The sequence below is a fragment of the Saccostrea cucullata genome, unplaced genomic scaffold (genome assembly GCF_032062105.1).
Source record: "Saccostrea cucullata isolate Sc308-1 unplaced genomic scaffold, CSIRO_AGI_Scuc_v1 ctg4700, whole genome shotgun sequence".
In the NCBI taxonomy this organism is placed as follows: domain Eukaryota; kingdom Metazoa; phylum Mollusca; class Bivalvia; order Ostreida; family Ostreidae; genus Saccostrea; species Saccostrea cuccullata.
In genome coordinates, this window is record NW_026928755.1 from 12,812 (window position 1) to 36,224 (window position 23,413).

Consider the following 23,413-nt stretch of genomic DNA (forward strand, 5'->3'; position numbering starts at 1 on the left):
CTCCCCTAATGGACCCCACCTTTGCCCATTATTTGAACTTATCTGTTAGTCCCATACATGTTACTTTTTAAGTTAATGTATATGTATTTATGTGTGTAAATTTGTGTATGTCTGTCTGTTTTTCGAGACAGATTCAAAGTCAATTTTTATATTAGCTATGTTCATTGTATGAAAAAGTAAACTCTTGAGTGTTTGGTTTTGAAGTACTGATTGCATTTTGTACATTCTTTTGTATTTGTTTGTTTTTGTGAACCGTATAATTGCACGTAGTTTTAGGAATATTTTGGTTGATTTTTTATTTGTTCCTACTACATGTTTGGATTGTTGATCAAGATTTATTTGATCAATAAATTACAATTTCAACATATATGGTGTTTATGTTATGTTGAGGTAAAGGAAGGAGGAGGCATGAATGGATTTATGGATTAAAGGTCAATAGGTCACTCTCTACCATCAGGTCATACATTCACTGTATGCATAAGGAAGGAACCAACAATTAATTTGTAAGGGATACTAAGTATTTCAAATGAGAGCTTTACATTTAAAAGGATATAGGTAAAAACTTCAGGTTTCCTTGAAACTGGAAACGGTGAAATTTCTCAAAACCGATTGAAAGGAATAACATTGGTTTTACTTGAATTTTTAAAAGCCTGTTTTTAAGAAAGTCAGTCAATGATAATACTGATGGTTTGCACTTATTGAAATGTCTGAGTTTACAAAGCCATCCAATGTCTGCATTGTCAGACCATGCATCTGCTAAAACCTGCATTGATGAATTGTCCAATGCACACATTGAAAGACCGTGGTCCCGGCTAATTTCTACATTGTAATACATGTCCTGTATTGAGATGCGTGAAAGCTGACCTGAGTCTTGCATTAACTAATTTTTTTTCCTCAAATTGACTGATTCACTGCATAGAGGAATGTTGAAAAGCAAAGCGTTTATTATCTGCATTTAGATGTTCACACTTATTAAACATTGTATCAATGCAGATCTGAATGTTGAACATTAAAAACAACTTGGATAAAATCACCTTAAACTTGAAACGAAATACATGGAGATGACAAACAGTATTCAAACTCGAAAGTCCATTAAACAATACAATCAGGACCAGAGCAAATACGGACATCTAAAAACATGGAAAAGGTGATATCAGGTACCACAACGGAGTGAGCATCCCCTGCGGATCGTTAACCCTTCCGTGTGCTCCTTTAATGATCTGTAAATAACGGGAAGTCTGTCGACAATTTAGTGTATAAATAATGGCCAAATAATTAGCATTTCGCAAACTTTGTTTCTTAAAAAACATTCTGATTGTACGAACAAGTAATCTGAAGCTGACATTGAAATATGTTTGAGTTTCTGATTGACAATACCTATGTAATTCTTAGAGACCGGGTCTTTCGGTCCAACAATTTATTGGAATTCCCATGGGAATCAACTGCGCCCCTTATTAATATACTTATTTGTATTATGATGTGGAATTTGTCCAAAGTCTAATGCGTGAAAAGTAGAGTAAACCTGCTGTGGCCTTCAACTCGACGTTAAAGCTGAACACTACACGTAAAAAGGCATAGTCCGCCGTGTTTCCCGTTCATCAACGCTCTCCCTACAACCCCTATATAAGGAGAAGTACAGTTACAGTTAAATGTATTTCGCTGTAGTGGTCAGACGAGTGTAGACGTACATCTTGCACTGCTGTGCTACTCGGTCGCGATGGAGTTATCAAATTTTAATCATTTTATTCCAAAACACGACAAAATATCATGAAAAATACAGGTCAATACATTATTCACAAACAGTAAATGCGCATAAAAACAGGGAATAAACGCAAAAAATTTAAGACCAAAAAATGGATACTACATGTCGGCCACGAGTTTCGAGTGTGCAATCCAGTGTAACAAAATCAAAGGGTTTCTATACACGTCTGACGGTGCCTATTTATTGATATTTAATGACATTAAATTATTATTTATACACAAATTGTCTTTTCTAGCCTTTGTGACTGAACTAAATTTGTTGCATTTTATTTTTTTATGTAATCAGGATGTGTTTCTATAAATAGTTTTTGTTTATGGGGTATTTTTTGGATTGACCAATAAGAAAAGAGTAGCCAGGGCATTGATGCCTAGAGGGGGAGTCTGGCAATTGCAGTTGGAGCCTGGAAGTCACGGACTATTGTGCAGAAGCTATTATCTTCGATTTCCTCTACCATTCACAAAATGGATTACTTTTAAAACCTGTTATGCGTGTGTATTAGATGTTTTTATATGTTATAGGAACTTTTGACGTTTATATGTAGTGTTTCTGAGACGAATTCGACTGACTTTGTGTTTCATAATAATAACGTTACGTAACTTCGTAAGATGGAACCTTGATCCACAAGACCTGCCCCGTATTACTCAACTCCCCGCAAACTGGCATGTTTCCCGATTTGAAAGAGTTTTTGAATAATCGCGGAATAAACTTCCCACAGACCGCACGTAGATCAGTGTTGATACGTCTAGTGGAACAAGAGTATATTAATAGAACAGAGACAAGTGCGCGATCCCAGAGTTCCGTGCAGCACAACAACAATGGCGGCGGTCGAGAACTAATAACATTGTCACGAAGCTGACCTCTACGGTACAGAACTTACAGCAGAATGTAATTAGTTTGACTTCCAGAGTTAACACCTTGACCTCGACGTCTCTATCTACTGATGTGAACTCGAGACCCAGCGAAATTACAAATACACCGCTGCCAAATTCCACGATCACAACGCCGACGGTGAATCCAACTGTAAGTGTAACAACAGCTCTAGATCCTAACAGCGGACAAAATGTGGCCACTACAGAGATATCAAACAATTTCAACATTTCGTCAGCTATTACAGCCATGCAGACTTCAACTCCACGCTTTGTATCGGCGGCGGCCGGATCTGAAGCTCAACTGGGCAGGCCCGATTACACTAGGACAAGATATGGCTACGCGGCAGAATCTCTCCCCTTAGTGGAGACGATCTCTCCCCAACTAAGACAGCAGATAACGGCAGGTAAGGATGTTAATCTTGCCGCCTTATTAATTCCTTATTATGCTCCTACTACAGAAGACAAAGCCACCCAAAAAAACGGATTATAGGCTTTGTTAAAGTGAAATTTTGTGTGAAATTGTTTGTATAATTAATGCTTGATTTATATTATCTTAATCTTGTTGATTTGTAGTAATTGCTCTAAGCTGCAGACTGCAGTGATCTGTTTATGTGAAAAGGTCTTGACCGCTCATTAAGATTTGGCTGTGAAATTTAGCTCTTGTATCAGCATTGCTGACTTTTATCACCCGAGTCTCAGGGGGATTGAATGTCCGAAGTGCTGGCCATGAGAAAATGCAGAATTCATAGTGTTCACAATTAACGGGTTAATTTAGCAGTGATTGGCAGTCTGTAGGTTGGGCAGTTCTTAATATTTAGCGTAGAATTTGTGTGTTCAATTAGTTACTCAGTAGGGTCCTGTGTGTAAAGTGTTACACGGGAATACAAAATAAATTGTTGGAAACTTTGGGCGTTTTTATTTAAAAACAGAAAGTTTCGGTGTAACATTTTAAGTGGTGGCAGCGGTAAAGGATCCTAATTAAATGTGAAATATTGTTTGAAATTTTATATATATTTGGATTTAACAAGTGGAAATAAAATGCCTAGGCAAACAGGACTTGAATTGGAATTACAACTTTCTAAACAAAACCAGGAATATGAATTGCGTTTAAAAACACTTGAATTGGAACATGAAAAAGAAATTTTGGAATTACGTGTTCAGATAGAGAGAAGGCCAATTCAACACCAGGAGCACATTCGACAGGAATTCCAAAAATTAAACTTCAACCATTTAATCAGGAAAAGGATGACATTTTGTGCTATCTCTCTGAATTTGATGCGGTAGCTGAGCATGCAGGTTGGACTGAGAACTCAAAGGCTTTACAGCTTAGGTCACTTTTAACCGGAGAAGCTCGAGAAGTGTCGCAGCAAGTGACTTCGGGATACAGAGATCTGTATAAGGCTCTTTTGAATCGATTCGGCAAGCGCCCAGCAGACTACTTTCAGTTCCTGGAGGAAATTAAACGTAGACCAGGAGAAACTTACAGAGGATTAATGTCGAGAATAGATCTGTATTTGAGTTGTTTCATTGATGAGAAAGATCCCGTACAAAAGTTCCGAGAAGAGTATTTCTTAAAGGCGTTATCTCCTCAACAAGCCCAGTGGATTAGACGGAATAAGGGAAGTAGTGAGTTAGTTGAAGCTGCTGAGGATTACATTTACTAAACAAAATCGGCTGAGGACAGAAAACTTCAAAATCCTAAAGTGTTAGGTGAGAAGAAGAGCCAGGAACAGGGGAACTCTGGAAAACAGAAAAGTTTGGAAAAAGTGAAATGTTTTAGCTGTGGGAACTTTGGACATTATGCAGACTCCGCCCAAAAGAAAGGTAATCTAGCGTCGTGTTTCGTGAAAGGAGCATTATGGGGTTTACATTATGTTCCGGGGAAAGTGGATGATGTGGAAGTGTCAATGGTCAAGGACACTGGAACATCTATGACGCTATTGCGGGAGGATCTTGTTGATCCAAAATGTGTTCTACATGGACAAACTACTTCCTTGGTTACAGCTATTGGACAGCCATTCGAGGCTAAGTTAGCAGTGGTTAACCTGGAAACACCAATGTTTAAGGGACATGTTCAGTAGGTTTAGTACCTGATCTGGTTGCAGATGGTTTATTGGGAATAGATGTTCTGGAGAGGAACAAAGTCGCAGGTGTGGTTACGAGAGCCAAAGCAAAAGAACAAGAACAAAATGAAGTAAATGCCAAAAATCGCATGAATAAATGTGATGTCGAACCAAGGGACTTAAATGTCGTGGTAACTAACAAGGATGAGGCTGATGAAGTGAACCTTGATTTACCGGAAATTACATTACTGGCAGCAGCAGAAAATGAAATTGGAATTGAACAGCAATTTCCTATCATATGCACACAGAAACAATTTCAGATCTTGTCTTTTGACATGGGCTGACACAAGTGCAGAGACAGAGTTTAAGGGATGTTTGTCAGAAATTTTCAAGAATTTTCACATCAAAGCCAGGAAAGTGTGATGTTATCTCACATACAATCATAATAATGTCTGAGAATCCAATTACTCAGAGACCTTACAGGATACCGGAAAAGTAAGAAACAGGAAGTGAAGGAGTCTTTGAATGAAATATTAGAACAAGGACTTATTACACCATCCAAAAGTCCGTGGGCCTCACCAATTGTCCTTGTCAACAAGCCTGATGGGACAATTAGAATATGTGTTGATTACAGAAAATTGAATGAAATAACTCTCACGGATCCTTATCCCATTCCACGCATGAGTGAAATATTTGAGAAAATTGGAAGTGCAAAATATTTGAGTAGATTTGATCTTACAAAAGGCTACTGGCAAGTTCCTCTGGCAAAGGAAACACGTGAGAAATCCGCCTTCATCACCCCATTTGGCCTTTTCGAGTTTACAGTGATGCCGTTTGGTATGAAGACGTCTCCAGCATCATTCATAAGACTTATGGATCGTATTTTAGATGGAACTCAAAATACTGTTGCGTACTTTGATGACATAATTGTCTACAGTCAGACGTGGGAAGACCATATCAAACATGTAACAGAGCTACTTCAGCGTATTCATGAGGCCAATCTTACCATCAGACCATCAAAATGTAAGTTGGGAGCAACAGAAATCATGTGTTTGGGACATATAGTTGGAGGGGGATCAATTCGACCAGACCCTCGGAAATTGAAGGCCATGGAGGATTTTCCGCTTCCCTTGACAAAGAAAGAATTAAGATCATTCTTGGGGCTAACTGGATACTATCGCCAGTATTTAGGAAATTATGCGGACATAACTGTACCACTGACTGATCTACTGAGAAAAAGTCAACCCGCAGAATTAAAATGGACGGAGAGGGAAGTGCAGTCATTCAAGAAACTGAAGGAGGCCCTGATGACAGCTCCTGTTTTGGTCAATCCGAACTTCAATTTACCGTTTGTACTACAAACAGATGCGAGTAATAACGCAATTGGGGCTGTCCTGAGCCAACAGTTGCCAGATGGTGATCACCCAGTTGCTTACCTTAGTAAGTAGTAAGAAGTTACTTCCGAGGGAAAAGAATTATTCAACGATAGAGAAGGAATTATTGGCTATCGTTTGGGCCATTGGATCGTTCTCGTATTACCTAGAACGGAGGAAGTTTTACGTAGAAACAGATCACAATCCACTAACATGGTTGCAGAATGATAATAAAGAATAAAAATCAGAGACTTTTACGTTGGGCCCTCGCACTACAATCGTACACCTTTGAAGTTAGATATAAGAGAGGAAGCAAAAACACAAATGCAGACGAATTATCAAGAATCTGAAAAGTGAAATGTGTTTGTGAATTATGGGCAATTTTTGTGAAAATTTTATATTCATAAAATTCAAGTGCATTCAGTTTGGATTTACAGTGAAATTCATTTTGGATTTATATTATTCTTTTGATGATTAATTGCTATTAACTGTTTAATACTTATTTAGTGACTGGCTAAAGTGAATTTAGTGACTGGTTAAATTTAATGTTGCTATATAAAGAATTATGAACTTGGAAAAAATTCAACTATTGACAGTTAAATTTTTATCTTTGGAAGGGAGGTGTTAAAGTGAAATTTTGTGTGAAATTGTTTGTATAATTAATGCTTGATTTATATTATCTTAATCTTGTTGATTTGTAGTAATTGCTCTAAGCTGCAGACTGCAGTGATCTGTTTATGTGAAAAGGTCTTGACCGCTCATTAAGATTTGGCTGTGAAATTTAGCTCTTGTATCAGCATTGCTGACTTTTATCACCCGAGTCTCAGGGGGATTGAATGTCCGAAGTGCTGGCCATGAGAAAATGCAGAATTCATAGTGTTCACAATTAACGGGTTAATTTAGCAGTGATTGGCAGTCTGTAGGTTGGGCAGTTCTTAATATTTAGCGTAGAATTTGTGTGTTCAATTAGTTACTCAGTCGGGTCCTGTGTGTAAAGTGTTACACGGGAATACAAAATAAACTTTGTTGGAAACTTTGGGCGTTTTTATTTAAAAACAGAAAGTTTCGGTGTAACATTTTAAGTGGTGGCAGCGGTAAAGGATCCTAATTAAATGTGAAATATTGTTTGAAATTTTATATATATTTGGATTTAACAAGTGGAAATAAAATGCCTAGGAAACAGGACTTGGAATTGGAATTACAACTTTCTAAACAAAAACAGGAACATGAATTGCGTTTAAAAACACTTGAATTGGAACATGAAAAAGAAATTTTGGAATTACGTGTTCAGATAGAGAAGGCCAATTCAACACCAGGAGCACATTCGACAGGAATTCCAAAAATTAAACTTCAACCATTTAATCAGGAAAAGGATGACATTTTGTGCTATCTCTCTGAATTTGATGCGGTAGCTGAGCATGCAGGTTGGACTGAGAACTCAAAGGCTTTACAGCTTAGGTCACTTTTAACCGGAGAAGCTCGAGAAGTGTCGCAGCAAGTGACTTCGGGATACAGAGATCTGTATAAGGCTCTTTTGAATCGATTCGGCAAGCGCCCAGCAGACTACTTTCAGTTCCTGGAGGAAATTAAACGTAGACCAGGAGAAACTTACAGAGGATTAATGTCGAGAATAGATCTGTATTTGAGTTGTTTCATTGATGAGAAAGATCCCGTACAAAAGTTCCGAGAAGAGTATTTCTTAAAGGCGTTATCTCCTCAACAAGCCCAGTGGATTAGACGGAATAAGGGAAGTAGTGAGTTAGTTGAAGCTGCTGAGGATTACATTCTACTAACAAAATCGGCTGAGGACAGAAAACTTCAAAATCCTAAAGTGTTAGGTGAGAAGAAGAGCCAGGAACAGGGGAACTCCGGAAAACAGAAAAGTTTGGAAAAAGTGAAATGTTTTAGCTGTGGGAACTTTGGACATTATGCAAACAAATGCCCAAAGAAAGGTAATCTAGCGTCGTGTTTCGTGAAAGGAGCATTATGGGGTTTACATTATGTTCCGGGGAAAGTGGATGATGTGGAAGTGTCAATGGTCAAGGACACTGGAACATCTATGACGCTATTGCGGGAGGATCTTGTTGATCCAAAATGTGTTCTACATGGACAAACTACTTCCTTGGTTACAGCTATTGGACAGCCATTCGAGGCTAAGTTAGCAGTGGTTAACCTGGAAACACCAATGTTTAAGGGACATGTTCAGGTAGGTTTAGTACCCTGATCTGGTTGCAGATGGTTTATTGGGAATAGATGTTCTGGAGAGGAACAAAGTCGCAGGTGTGGTTACGAGAGCCAAAGCAAAAGAACAAGAACAAAATGAAGTAAATGCCAAAAATCGCATGAATAAATGTGATGTCGAACCAAGGGACTTAAATGTCGTGGTAACTAAGGATGAGGCTGATGAAGTGAACCTTGATTTACCGGAAATTACATTACTGGCAGCAGCAGAAAATGAAATTGGAATTGAACAGCAATTTCCTAACGACACCACAGAAACAATTTCAGATCTTGTCTTTTGACATGGGCTGACACAAGTGCAGAGACAGAGTTTAAGGGATGTTTGTCAGAAATTTTCAAGAATTTTCACATCAAAGCCAGGAAAGTGTGATGTTATCTCACATACCAATCAGAACAACGTCTAGAATCCAATTACTCAGAGACCTTACAGGATACCGGAAGCTAAACAGGAAGTGAAGGAGTCTTTGAATGAAATATTAGAACAAGGACTTATTACACCATCCAAAAGTCCGTGGGCCTCACCAATTGTCCTTGTCAACAAGCCTGATGGGACAATTAGAATATGTGTTGATTACAGAAAATTGAATGAAATAACTACACGATTATCCCATTCCACGCATGAGAAATATTTGAGAAAATTGGAAGTGCAAAATATTTGAGTAGATTTGATCTTACAAAAGGCTACTGGCAAGTTCCTCTGGCAAAGGAAACACGTGAGAAATCCGCCTTCATCACCCCATTTGGCCTTTTCGAGTTTACAGTGATGCCGTTTGGTATGAAGACGTCTCCAGCATCATTCATAAGACTTATGGATATTTTAGATGGAACTCAAAATACTGTTGCGTACTTTGATGACATAATTGTCTACAGTCAGACGTGGGAAGACCATATCAAACATGTAACAGAGCTACTTCAGCGTATTCATGAGGCCAATCTTACCATCAGACCATCAAAATGTAAGTTGGGAGCAACAGAAATCATGTGTTTGGGACATATAGTTGGAGGGGGATTTTAATCCACCAGACCCTCGGAAATTGAAGGCCATGGAGGATTTTCCGCTTCCCTTGACAAAGAAAGAATTAAGATCATTCTTGGGGCTAACTGGATACTATCGCCAGTATTTAGGAAATTATGCGGACATAACTGTACCACTGACTGATCTACTGAGAAAAAGCAACCCGCAGAATTAAAATGGACGGAGAGGGAAGTGCGGTGACTCAAGAAACTGAAGGAGGCCCTGGAGTTGAACAGCTTCCTGTTGGTCTGATCCGAACTTCAATTTACCGTTTGTTGCTACTACAAAAACAGATGCGAGTAATAACGCAATTGGGGCTGTCCTGAGCCAACAGTTGCCAGATGGTGATCACCCAGTTGCTTACCTTAGTAAGTAGTAAGAAGTTACTTCCGAGGGAAAAGAATTATTCAACAATAAGAGAAGGAGGTCCTTGGCTATGATTTGGGCCATAAATATAATTTTCTCGTATTACCTAGAACGGAGGAAGTTTTACGTAGAAACAGATCACAACCCACTAACATGGTTGCAGAATGATAATAAAGAATAAAAATCAGAGACTTTTACGTTGGGCCCTCGCACTACAATCGTACACCTTTGAAGTTAGATATAAGAGAGGAAGCAAAAACACAAATGCAGACGAATTATCAAGAATCTGAAAAGTGAAATGTGTTTGTGAATTATGGGCAATTTATGTGAAAATTTTATATTCATAAAATTCAAGTGCATTCATTTTGGATTTACAGTGAAATTCATTTTGGATTTATATTATTCTTTTGATGATTAATTGCTATTAACTGTTTAATACTTATTTAGTGACTGGCTAAAGTGAATTTAGTGACTGGTTAAATTTAATGTTGCTATATAAAGAATTATGAACTTGGAAAAAATTCAACTATTGACAGTTAAATTTTTATCTTTGGAAGGGAGGTGTTAAAGTGAAATTTTGTGTGAAATTGTTTGTATAATTAATGCTTATTTATATTATCTTAATCTTGTTGATTTGTAGTAATTGCTCTAAGCTGCAGACTGCAGTGATCTGTTTATGTGAAAAGGTCTTGACCGCTCATTAAGATTTGGCTGTGAAATTTAGCTCTTGTATCAGCATTGCTGACTTTTTATCACCCGAGTCTCAGGGGGATTGAATGTCCGAAGTGCTGCTGGCCATGAGAAAATGCAGAATTCATAGTGTTCACAATTAACGGGTTAATTTAGCAGTGATGGGCAGTCTGTAGGTTGGGCAGTTCTTAATATTTAGCGTAGAATTTGTGTGTTCAATTAGTTACTCAGTCGGGTCCTGTGTGTAAAGTGTTACACGGGAATACAAAATAAACTTTGTTGGAAACTTTGGGCGTTTTTATTTAAAAACAGAAAGTTTCGGTGTAACAGGCTTCAAAAATTTTCTTGACACTGGGGGAGTTTATACAGGCGTTCGGAATCTACAAAAACATAATGTGTAATTCATACCCACAAAGGAGAACGGAATTGGATCTATACGAGCGAGACATAGTGGAAATGGCTACAGGTTACCCAGGTAAAGGGTTTTACGAATATCACAGACAGTTTAGCTTAATTGCGGCTTCACATTTGAAGTTCAACAACATACTGGTGGACTGGTCAGTTCGCAACAATACGTTGTTCTGCAACATTTTCGCTAATGCCAAAGCACAAACTTGTTCTTGGTGCAACAGCACTCTGCATTTGTCTGGATTTTGCCCTCTGTCTAAGACATCTGTAGACAGAACACAAAGGGATAGAGACATAGATTCATATGGAAGGAAACGTCATTTCAGTGCAGGAAGAGAGATTTGTAACAACTTTAATGGGGCAAAAGGATGTGCACTTGCTCGTTGTAGGAATGCTCATATTTGTATTGATTGTAAGGGAGATCACTCTAGATTGAAATGCGACAGTTCAAAAAACTCTCAATGGCCCCAAACTGGGGGCCTCGAATCAACAGAAACTGTGATTAGCAATCTCAATTCGGAGATCACCACACCTGTAAATATTGATGTACTACAAAACATGTTGTTTGATCATCCAAATAAAACTTTCACAGACTATTTACTACATGGTTTGAAGCAGGGTTTCCACACAGGTATACAGATCATTCCAGATAAATCATTTGAATGCAAGAATTTAAGATCTGCAACGTTACAACCAGACGTGGTTACTGAGCTAATTCAAGTGGAGGTAAGCAAAGGATATCTTTATGGACCCTTTGACCAAATTCCCTTCTCTCAGTATCGCATTAACCCCATTGGAGTGGCTGAAAGCAAGTATTCCAAAAAGAAACGCCTTATTGTAGACATGTCAGCACCTCATAATTGATGAGATGCATCCTAGTTTGAATGAGCTGATAGACAAAGAAGAATTCTCGTTAAGCTATGTTACCCTTGACGATGCTATTCGGCTCATAAAAAATTTGTGGAAAGGAGCTCTACTGATAAAAACTGACATTACAGATGCATTCAAAATAATGCCCATATGTCACAAACTTTGGCCGTATCATGGTGTGAAATGGAACAAGAAGTACTATTTCTTCAAACGCTTAGTATTTGGTAGTCGTTCTAGCCCAAAGATTTTCGACCATTTATCTTCAGCAGTTTGCTGGATTGCGGAAAATAAGTACAATATTTCCAATATTTTGCATCTTTTGGATGATTTTCTGGTCATCGTGCCTCAGAACAACAATGCGAGTGAAATAATGCAAAGATTCCTGGACATTTTCAACAAACTAGGCATACCTCTATCTGCAAAGAAAACTGAAGGACCTTGCACAGAGCTAGAATACTTGGGAATCTTTTTAGACACTGTACGTATGGAAGCAAGATTACCGAGAGAAAAGATTAAAAGAATCTCTGAAATAGTAGAATCTTTTCTTCATCGCAAAGCATGCACGAAAAGGGAACTACTCAGTCTCCTGGGACATCTGAATTTTGCATGCCGGGTTATCCTTCCAGGACGTTCTTTCATTTCACATTTGATATCAGTGTCTACCTCTGTCAAAATGCTGCATCACCATGTTCATCTTACCAGCATGTGTAGAGCTGATCTCACCATGTGGGCGAAGTTTTTACGTTCTTGGAATGGTGTATCCTTTTTCATCAATGACAACATAACTGAAGCTGCAGATATGCAGTTGTATACAGATGCAACACTTGTTTCATTTGGAGGATTCTATCAAAACAAATGGTTCCAAGGACACTTCGCACCTGAAATTCTGGAAGAGCAAACTTCAATGGCCTTCTTTGAACTATATCCGATTGTTATGGCTTGTCTTCTGTGGGGGCATAATTGGCAAAGGAAAAGAATTTTATTTCACTGTGACAATAGGGCAACAGTAGACATAATTCATAAAGGGCGATCCAAAGTTAATAGCATCATGAAATTAATGAGGACATTGACTTTTCATGCAGCAAGTAATCATTATGTCATTCATGCAAAACATATTGAGGGCATAAAAAACTCAATAGCGGACTCTATTTCTCGTTATCAGATGGAGAGATTTCGATGCCTGGCCCCACACTCCGATCCAGAGCCCATTCCTTGCCTGCATCATTCCGAGATGTTGATGGATTAGAGCAAGCAGTACAGGATTTATGGGACAAGTCCTTAAGCCACTCTACCAAGCAGACGTACAGTTCCGCTTTTCAGACTTTTATAACATTCATGCAAATGAATGGAGTAACATTTTTAAATGATGGCTTACCACCTGTAAATGAGACTGTTCTTGTTTATTTTGTAACACATTGTAAATCAGTGTTGAAACTCAAGCATGACACTATTAAATTGTACTTAGCTGGAATTCGTTTCCACTATATAAGAGCAGGTTACGGAGATATTTTGCAGGGTTGTGACCAATTACAATATGTTTTACGAGGAATTAAAAGATCTCAAATGAATGTACATAATAAACGCTTACCTATTACTGTTGACATTTTACAACAGCTTTTGCATGTGTTAGATAAAGGTTTTTTTTTCCCTTTTGTAGATCTCATGTTGAAGTGTATGTTTTCTTGTGCCTATTTTGGTTTTCTCAGATGTGGGGAAATCACTTGTAAAAGTAACAACTCCTTAGAATTTGTACAGATTGGTGATGTTGTTATGCAATCCGACAAAAATGCCTTTGTTTTGAGACTAAAATCCTCCAAGACAGATCCTTTCTCCAAAGGTGTAGATATTACAATTTATGAGAACGAACATTTGAAACCTGTACATATTATGATGTCATATTTAGAAATTCGCAAGTCTCTACCATTTTTGTTATCTTCACCTCTTTTTGTAGACAGTGAATTCAATTTAGCACCAATTTTAAGAGAAAAATTTGTACAACTTTTAAGACAACTGCTCCTACGACTAGGTTATCCTGTAAATAATTTTGCTGGTCATTCTTTCCGTATAGGAGCAGCCACTGCAGCAGCTGCTGCTGGTGTTGAAGATCATGTGATTAAAGAACTAGGTAGATGGTCTTCAAATTGTTATATCAGGTATATAAGAACTAATTCGCAAGTCATAAGGGAAGCTCAAGAAAAAATGAGTGGTAGATAAGGTTTTCATTGATTGTTTTTTTAAAAAAAATTTGTTACAAATATTCAATTAACATTGTTCTGTAATATAAATACTCTTGGGGGCTTCACTCATTACTTCGTTCATTTGGCGTTCATTCCTGGGGAATTTTGCCCCCAATATTACTTATATTTAAATTTTGTGTGTCTGAAGTGGATTAGTTCTGTTTACATACTTCGATTGTATAGTGTAGTACATGTATATAAGAATAGTTATTTTTTATGCATCAAAAACAATGGGATTAGCCCATAGTTTGAACTCGAAGGTATTTGTCTGGTTATGTAGCCTGCTGGGATCAGCCCCAGGCGTGATGCACTCCTGGGATCAGCCCGGAGTGTGGGTTCTACTTTAGCCCTTAGGGATCAGCCCAAGGCTAGGTATCTTGTTTACATCCTCTCGGGATCAGACCAGAGGTCCGTCAGGTTTTCGTGGCCTGCTGGGATCAGCCCCAGGCATATCACTCCTGGGATCAGCCCGGAGTGGCGATTTGTGCTTGCCTCTAGGGATCAGCCCTAGGCATGTTTCTTGTTGGGCATCCTCTTGGGATCAGCCCAGAGGATTGTTTTGTTAGTAGCCTGCCGGGATCAGCCCCAGGCATTGTGCACTCCTGGGATCAGCCCGGAGTTGTTTTTTGGTGCTTGCCTTTAGGGATCAGCTTATAGGCAGAATTCGGTATAATTTTTTCGAGATCAGGTTGGATTTATTTATTGATCGCAGTTAAGAGTTGGAAGGAAAGGTAGAGAAAGTAATGAGTAGCCCCCAGAGCGCCAAACAAGTATGAGTTTTGAGATTTACATTATTGTATATATTTTTTCTATGTGTTCATGTTTGTTTTATGGATTATTGATATGTTAAATATTAAACCAACTGAACCTCTTAAACCTTGTTTTGTTTTGTGTATAAATGAGAAGTGTTCAGCTTTAAGATTTATCGACGACTGATGTTTTAGAGGGCCGTGTTTGATCTGATCCTATCCTATAATGCATTGTTTTTCTTATCTTGAATAACGTTCGTTATCTCCACGTGTTTTCAGAAGTATGTAAATCGTCAGCCAGCCTTTGACTAAATGATAGATGGTATTTTCTTCCATGGTCATTGTATCGACCATAGAACTTACAAAATGATGACCTTAATCGAGAATGCTGATCGTCATGTTTCATCGACTTGTTTGTCAACAAATTACGTAGAGCATGCTCTTGCATATCGAATCAACTGAGATACATTAACTTTATAACTTTGATAGAGGTATATTGCTGCATAAGTTAGGGAAGATGACGATTGAAAAGTATCATCGTTAGATTGGATATAAATTTATAATATTTTTTTTTAGTAAAATAAACTACATTTTTTTTTTCAAACTAGAATGTTGGAGTTTTATCATTTCAATATCTTTTAAATAAGATGAAGAATGAGTCGAATGTCAATGCTAAATATAAACATCAACATCTTAACTAGGGCCGTGACATGACATGTTTCAGATTTAGTTTAATGTCACAGCATTTACTGCAATTGGCATATTTTTAATAAATATTTGACGCCAGAGTCTAACTTTTCAATTTAGTTACCATGGTAAAAAGGATGTTTGTTTTAGAATCATCCGATTAAGCAAATGATGAGTGCACTTAAGCTATGAGACTTGGATCCCGGTGTTTGCGCAAAATAAATTCCAAAATTCATTAACTTTTTGTATTAAACAATGTATTAAGAGCAGATTTTGATATATTTTAATGCATGAAAGTATCAAATAATGCCCAACGACACTAGCTTCTAAGACGGGTGTCTAAGAGTTTTGTCACATTGCTATTGTTATTCAAATGCATAGCAGTTTTCAACGATATTGTTTACATCGAGCAATTGTCTATTGGTCCTATTTGTACAGAATGTATACTTTGATTCAAACTTATACATATCCAAAGCACAATGTTGGACAAATTGCGGTTCATATCTAAATTTTTGCAAAAGTCTCCAAACTACAGTCGAGTTATCCACTAAATTAAGAGGTCTCCGAAAGTCAACAATTGATATTATAATCACTTTACTTACATGATATTCCACTGTTCGATATGCTAACGCTTTCACTGAATATTTCATTGTATTTTTCATTGAAAGTTTAGGTTGTGACAGTGTCTATCATACTTCCAACTTCAATGTGGAAGATTTTTGCGCAAATTTTAATAGGGTTTGGAGATTACTGTAGATTCCATATTTTTCGTGAGTGCTTTTTTTCGCTAACAGGCTCTTTAACGTCAAATCGCGAGAATTATAATTCGCGAATGGACGGTTGATCGGCAGAATTTTCATAGATTTCAGCACCATCAAAATAAAAGCGATTAAAATTTTTTTTGCGAGCGATGCTTCTCGCGAAATTAATTCCTCGCATATAATTAGGAATCTACAGTATATATCTCTTATTTTACTTTGTATTTTTCGTATAATCTCTATATTCTAAGGTTTTAAAAGAATTTTTTTTAAAAAAATTGGGTAAATGTGCAGCTTTCTAAAAATTATTGCATGACCCACCCACCCACTACCCACACCCCCAATCATACATTGCAGTGAAGAACATCTTAAGGGAATTGAACGTTGTAGATTTTCAATGTTCACCCCTTACATGGCATATACGCTTTTCTACGCATCTGACTTGAAAAACGAGTATAGTGTGAAAAAACATTTACAACTTCTTTAATACTGCAAAGAAATAACAGTTTTTGATTTAACATATTATGCTTTATAAAATTTCCTTTCTGTTTTCTGAAACCTGAGTAAAAGTCATCCTTAACAAACAAGTTGATGAAACAAGAATATCAGCAATCTCGTTTTAAGTCATCATTTCATAAGTTCATCGCCTGATCGATGCAATGACATTGTTATCAAATACAATTTTATTATTGAGTCAAATACTGATTGACGTTTCTCATACTAATTGTTAGTCCATAATTTATACACTGAATTGATGACGGATTTTGCCGTTATTCCCCGATCATGACAAGGAGCACACGGCGATTGTGAACGGTTGGCAGGGGATGCTCAGGCCTCCATGGAACCTGATCCCACCTCTGATGTTTCGGAGGTCCGTGTTTGCTCTGCTCCTATTTTGTATTGTTTTATGGACTTTGATATTGAATAGTGTTCTTTATCTTCATATCCTTGTTTAAAAGAAGCACAAGGTTCGTGAAGGCAATATTTGTTTAAAAGGGGTTTCCTTGTTTTGGTTGCTAGTAGTTTAAGTAGCAGGTTCTCAAATAAAGTTTTCTGAATATTGAAATGGAATACAGTAAACCAGAGCCAAAAGGAGAATTTTAAAATCTGAGATATATGGATACAATTTTAAAAGTCATTGAAAAATACAAATTTTTAAGCAGAACAAAAACGGACCTTTAAAACATCAGAGGTGGGAGAACTGGAAGATGTTTGAACGAAAACGTGCTTTATTTAAGGTAAAGAAATTTTTAACTCCTACACTGAAAAAATTTCACCATTATTCCTTCTTGACACGTAGTGTATATTTTTAGGGGAAAAGATCAAGATCACAATTAAATTAACAATCTATTTTATTTGTTACCTTCAAATGTTCAGTGTACAAGATAATGCTAAAGGATATCAAAGACACTTTGTTTAAATCCTTACAAACATTCCGCAATTCTTCGAAACACACTTTATTTTTGTAATTATTGCCTAGATTTTCTCATCGATTGACACATGATTTTAAATAAGTGACTTTGTCTTTAATAAATTCCCTAAATCCAGGAATCCGCACGACGTACACCAGCGGGTTTAACACTGAATGAAGAGTAGAGATACAAAACAATACGGTACGAACGATATCATCCCCACTGCCCTCCATCAAAAATCCTTCCGCGAACAGAAAGAAGTAGAATGGTCCATTCAGCGATAGATGTAGCAAAATAATTATGGAGACAGTTATCAACGATTTTTTATGACGAAGCGTAATGGGGTTTTTCTGCAGTTGCTTATTCATATTACTGTCGGATGATTCAGGTTTTTGGGATTCTGTATCATGTGAACACACGGGGGAGGATTTCAATGTTCTGTGTTCTTCGAATCCTTTTGGTTGTACAGAATCCAAGGTAAAAACGAGCGTTTTTGGCGAGGAATTAAAGTATGGCGTGTTTTTTACGGAGGATAAATTTTCTGAAATATTTTCCGTTTCTTTGTTTATGTGCAACTTTCCATTGGATATTTCTTCAGTTTTGATACTCCTACGCACTGGATCATTGAGAATTTGAATGGAAGTTGATAAGATATTAGATTTACGCAAATTTTGTTCATGTTGTTCTTGACTCTTTGCCCCATTTTCATCTTTTGGTATGGTCATTTCACGGACGGTAACAAGACTGCTGTTGGAGACATCATCATTTTGAACTGTGTTTTTTGTCTGTATTTGGTCACTTGCATATTCGATATTGATAGGAAATATTCGCCTCAACCAAGTCTGCCGTGTATATAGTTTACATCCGACTATAAGATTCATAGTTATCAACAGGAGACCACTAATCACTAATGTCATGCTGTGTAATTTTAAGAACAATTTATGTTTATCACCAAAGACACTCTCTAAAGTACATAAAATGAATGGTACGTTTTTCTGCGTCATCGTTAAAAAAGTCAAACCGGTTGAAAATAAAGCTAGAAACCATGTAATGAAAATAACTAGAATGGCGTTTCTAAGTTCAAATTTGAATACTGTGAAATTATTTTTTCCTATTGCATAGCATCTCAAAAAACCAATTATCAGCACGTGAAAACTTGAAGCTTGTATGCAGGTTGTATACCCCGCCAGTGCTATGGTACAGGAGTTATAGCTCACAGAATAAGTATTTGCCATATAAGAAATCAAGGGACGAATGGAAACACCAACAAGAAAGTCAGTGAAGGAAAGACTAATAGTGGTTAAGTTATATCCACTCTTTCGCAAATGTTTGCTGAATAATGCAACTAGGAACACAAAGGCATTGAAAAATATTGCCATACAAACGACAAGACCAGTGATAACTTTTCCCGCTAAAGTATGATCTAAATCCGTAAACGACGGCTTAGATCCATTTAGAGCTGTTCATCCTGGCCTCTATCCTGCTTCCTGACCTCTCTGCTTCTGAAATGAAATTTAAAGATCAGGCTCCAATACATATATATGTATATTTACTCATGCCCGCAATGGACATGAGTGATACTAATTAGATATAATAGTAGATCGTCGAATATCTTGCGTTTTTATTATTATATTTTATGCAGTATTTATGTACAAAATGTAATAGTAAACTTTGGAACATAATTCTGAAAATGTTTGTGTTTTCAATAATTTTAGCAAAATGTCAAATTGTACGTATTTCGTAAAAAGTGAATGAGAAACGTAACAAAAAGTATTTTTACATTTATCAAAATCCGTAACAATGCAAAGTATTGCAAACGAGCAAATGTACTTTCGTTAGACCCCTCCTCAACATGTACAAAAAGTGTTTGACATACAATTCAGATGTTAGATTATCTTTGTTTCTTAATGTATATGTAAAATTAGTAACAGACCAAAATAAGAAACATATGTGGCAGACTCGGTGGTGTTTTTTACTTCTAGATCCCTAGGATACAAAGGTTGTTCAATTAGTAATGTAAGAGGTCATCTTATTAAAATCAAAATTTCATGTGAACCAATTTCTCGTTATTTTTTATCACTGAAACATTCTTGTTACATTTACAGATATTTTAATCTATTGAACACATGGCCAGGTCAGCATACTCATCTCTAGGTTTGCACAAAAGGCACTGAAGAAAAGCAATTTCCATGAGATATCTGAAATTGTAGTCTTCGTTTTGTCATGTTGTAAATTTTGAATTTACCGGGTGGTAGAAAATACACAACTTACAACCTGACAACCGGTGAATTCAAAATTTACAACATGACACTTTGATTGTTTTCTTGCGTTTTGGAATAAAAGTTTTCAATGACTGATTTCTAGAAAATACAGGGTGGGCTCTTTAAACCTTCCTTTCTTCATTTCGTTAATTTCAACAAATACATGTAGTTTCAGCAGAATTTCCAAGCATAGTAAAATTATCCAAATATATAGAAAACCCGCAGCTTAACTTTCCTGGGTTCAAGGTTAACATTACAGTTCTCATTGTTACACTGTATGCCCCGTAAACGAAGTTTTGGGGGTATATATAGTTTTTGTCATGTCCGTCTAGCTGTCTATCTGTCTGTTTGTCCGCAAAAACTTTAATCTTGCCCATAACTTTTGATTTAGTGGAACTATGACATTCATATTTCACATGTGTATTCCTTGTGATAAGACCTTTCTTTGGGTACCACCAAATTTGTCCCTGTGACCTTGACTTTGGAGTTTGACCAACTTTTATATATAAAAATTACAAACTTTTACTTTGGCCATATCTTTTGAACAGTAGATATCAGAACTTTTATACTTCACATATGTATATTCTTTTTGGCAAGTCCTTTCATTGGATACCAACAACTTTGACCTTTTGACATTGACCTTGGAGATTTTTTTATGAAAAAAGTTTCATATTTCACAATTGTATTTCCAGTGAGAATACCGTACTTTGGGTACCAATATTTTAAATTGGAATTTAAGAAAAGTTCAATCTTCGCTATGTTGCATACGGGGGCATCAGTGTTTCACAAACATATCTTGTTTGTCCTTCTTTTAGACTTATGTATCTTTTAAATAGACAAAAACATGTAGAAGACATGCTATTCTTTGCAATAATTCATTTCCGTAGCCTAAACTCTATAAACTATAGTGATGATAAAATATTGTATGTCTTTCAATGTACATGTAAATTTAGTCTTTTTAGAAATCATAATCTTCACAGATTGATACATCGATTGATTAGTTTGACTGCGATCTTTTAACACTTTTTTTTACTTTCTTAATGAACCTGAAAACTATACAGCGTGAGATATGTCTTTCGACATATCAAAATTAAATCTTTAATTATGGATTTTTTTTCATTACGTTATCCTTAATTATGACTTTCTCGGTAAAGACTATTTTTGAACAGTTTTTTTTTTCAGTGAAGAAACCATATTTTACCTTAAGAATGGTTGTGTTTGCAAAGGAAAATGGCTCATAAAGAATATTGATGTTGTCAATAATGAACACCTTTGTGGTCATTTTGGAAGACCACATCAATTTTCAAAGATGACCATTGAAAAGGAAATATGGGTTATCAAGTTAGATAACACAAAAAAATCAAATTCCGTTTTTATTTAATTTGAAGAAGAAATTAATCTTGTTTCTTAACCATGCAAAATTTTATCTTCAATTCTAAAGAGTAATGCCTAAAGCCATTGATGTGGTTCAAAATAATATTTACAGGAATTATTAAATCAATTAAATCAATCTAAAGCAAATCTTCAAACAATACAAATATGTGAACAAGCCATAAGCTTAAGACAGGGACCCTTGGAATTCCAGAGTAGAATCGGGTGCCTAGAAGGAACACATGTAAGTATCCCCTATTTACCGCCCCAGCCATCGTGATTCAGAAATATTGAACAGGTAGACGCAATACTACTGAGTCAAATTAAGTATGAAAACAGAGGACTACAATTGATACGAAATGTCAGCCAAAATACTTTCTGATAACTATTGCAAATTGAAAAAAAAATCGTCGCGCGTCACTACATCTGAAAGTCCAGTTAAAAGGCTGCACATTTTTTGAAATTGCACATACTAGTAACCATTGTGGTGAGTGGTATTTTTTCACGAAAAAGTGCAGGGATTTTCTATAAAGATTACTGTACCACAGGTTTAATATACATCTAATTAAATCAATACACACATATATATATATGTCCAATTTACTTATTTATTTATGTATTCTATATTTGTTCCGATTTCACAAAAACACTGTTCGTGTCGTAGATATAGAGATAGAGAAAGATCACACTGGACAAGCCCATCTAACACTGGTGATAATCCGAGAAAAAAAAAACATTCGTTCTTGGCACCTACGAGATGGATGTCTATCATTAGTACAAGTATCACTAGAATGAAAATACATAAACAATTTAATTAAAGTTAGATCCTTTGATCCGCCCACATATATAATATTAATTTTACACATCGATATCATTCATAATTTGTTTTGCTCCTATTTAAAAATAATTGCTTATCTATAGATAGCAAGGACAGCAAAATATAATGCAAAATTACATTTAAATAACATTATAAAAATTCTAACAAAATTAGAATATTTTATTGTTAAAACATATTTTTAATATTAAAATCGAAACCCAAGACTGTTTCTATTCTACAATTCTTAAGAAATTGAAAAAAAGAGACGATTTTTTTTTGGTTTTGTTAATAAAAGATATATATACTCTCAATACTCACAAAATGTCAGGAAAATCAAGAAATATTCCAATTTCATACTTTCATCAGAAGTGAATTCATGTAGTATTTCCAATAATATTAATGAATACCACAGATTTATTTTTGTTTGACTGTCTGCGGTTCTTGGAGGGATTGGTTATAATTGTTAGAGTAAAAACAAGTATATCACAGTGTATTTATCGATTTTTCTTCATCTTGGAATATTACGTATAAATTCCAAATATCGCATTTGTATATTTTAGTCTTTGAATTTAATACATCTTTGAGCTTTTCTGTTGAAGCAGTATAGTAACTTTTTATGTGAGAGGTGAATGTCTCAAAAGATGGAGACATGTTGTTTTGAAATGTTATAGGGATGGCGTCGCTTCTAAACCAATAAGTGAGTGTAGCTAATGTAAATATACATCATCGCTTTCACAAAATTCAAAGGTCAATCGGACAGAAAGATGAGGCTCTATCCAAAATATACATAAAAAGTTAAGTTAACTCTTTCTATACTGTATGATGGCAGAATATAAATTGTGACCTCGATAAGATGTCATAAATGTCATATAATTTTGTTCAACTAATCTGAAAGACTCCGGGGTTTTCTAATCTCATTTTGGATCTCTTATATGTAAACTTTTATCCAATTCAACAACTTATTCAGTACATGTACCACTGGATCATTTTCAACAACAACCCCATTGCCTAAGTATCTCTTGGGAAAGGGAATTCAAGATTACAAAAATAAAGATCTCGAACTACTTTAAAGGGGGAGGTAATGTAATTATGTTCCCCAAACGAAGTTGGGGAACATATTGTTTTTACTCTGTTTCTTATTATGTTCCCCAAACGAAGTTGGGGAACATATGTTTTGTTTTTACTCTGTTTCTTATTATGTTCCCAAACGAAGTTGGGGAACATATGTTTTTACTCTGTTTCTTATTATTATTAAGTCTTCCGTTCACAACGGAAGACTTATAGTGTTTGTATTGTTTCTTTTTATTAAGGTCTTCCGTTTCAGACGGAAGACCTTATAGTGATTCTACTGTTTTTTCTTTTTAGGGCTTTTCGACTTTTGTCGAAAAGACCTATTGTTTTCGTCTTGTTTATTATTATTATTATTAGGGCTTTTCGACTTTTGTGGAAAAAGACCTATTGTTT

At 36.1% G+C, this 23,413-nt stretch overlaps 1 pseudogene; it reads left to right on the forward strand.

Annotated features, from left to right (window-relative positions):
• The first annotated feature begins 1,138 nt into the window (after positions 1 to 1,138).
• LOC134278643 (uncharacterized) lies at positions 1,139 to 14,510 on the forward strand (annotated as a pseudogene).
• Positions 14,511 to 23,413: the final 8,903 nt, after the last annotated feature.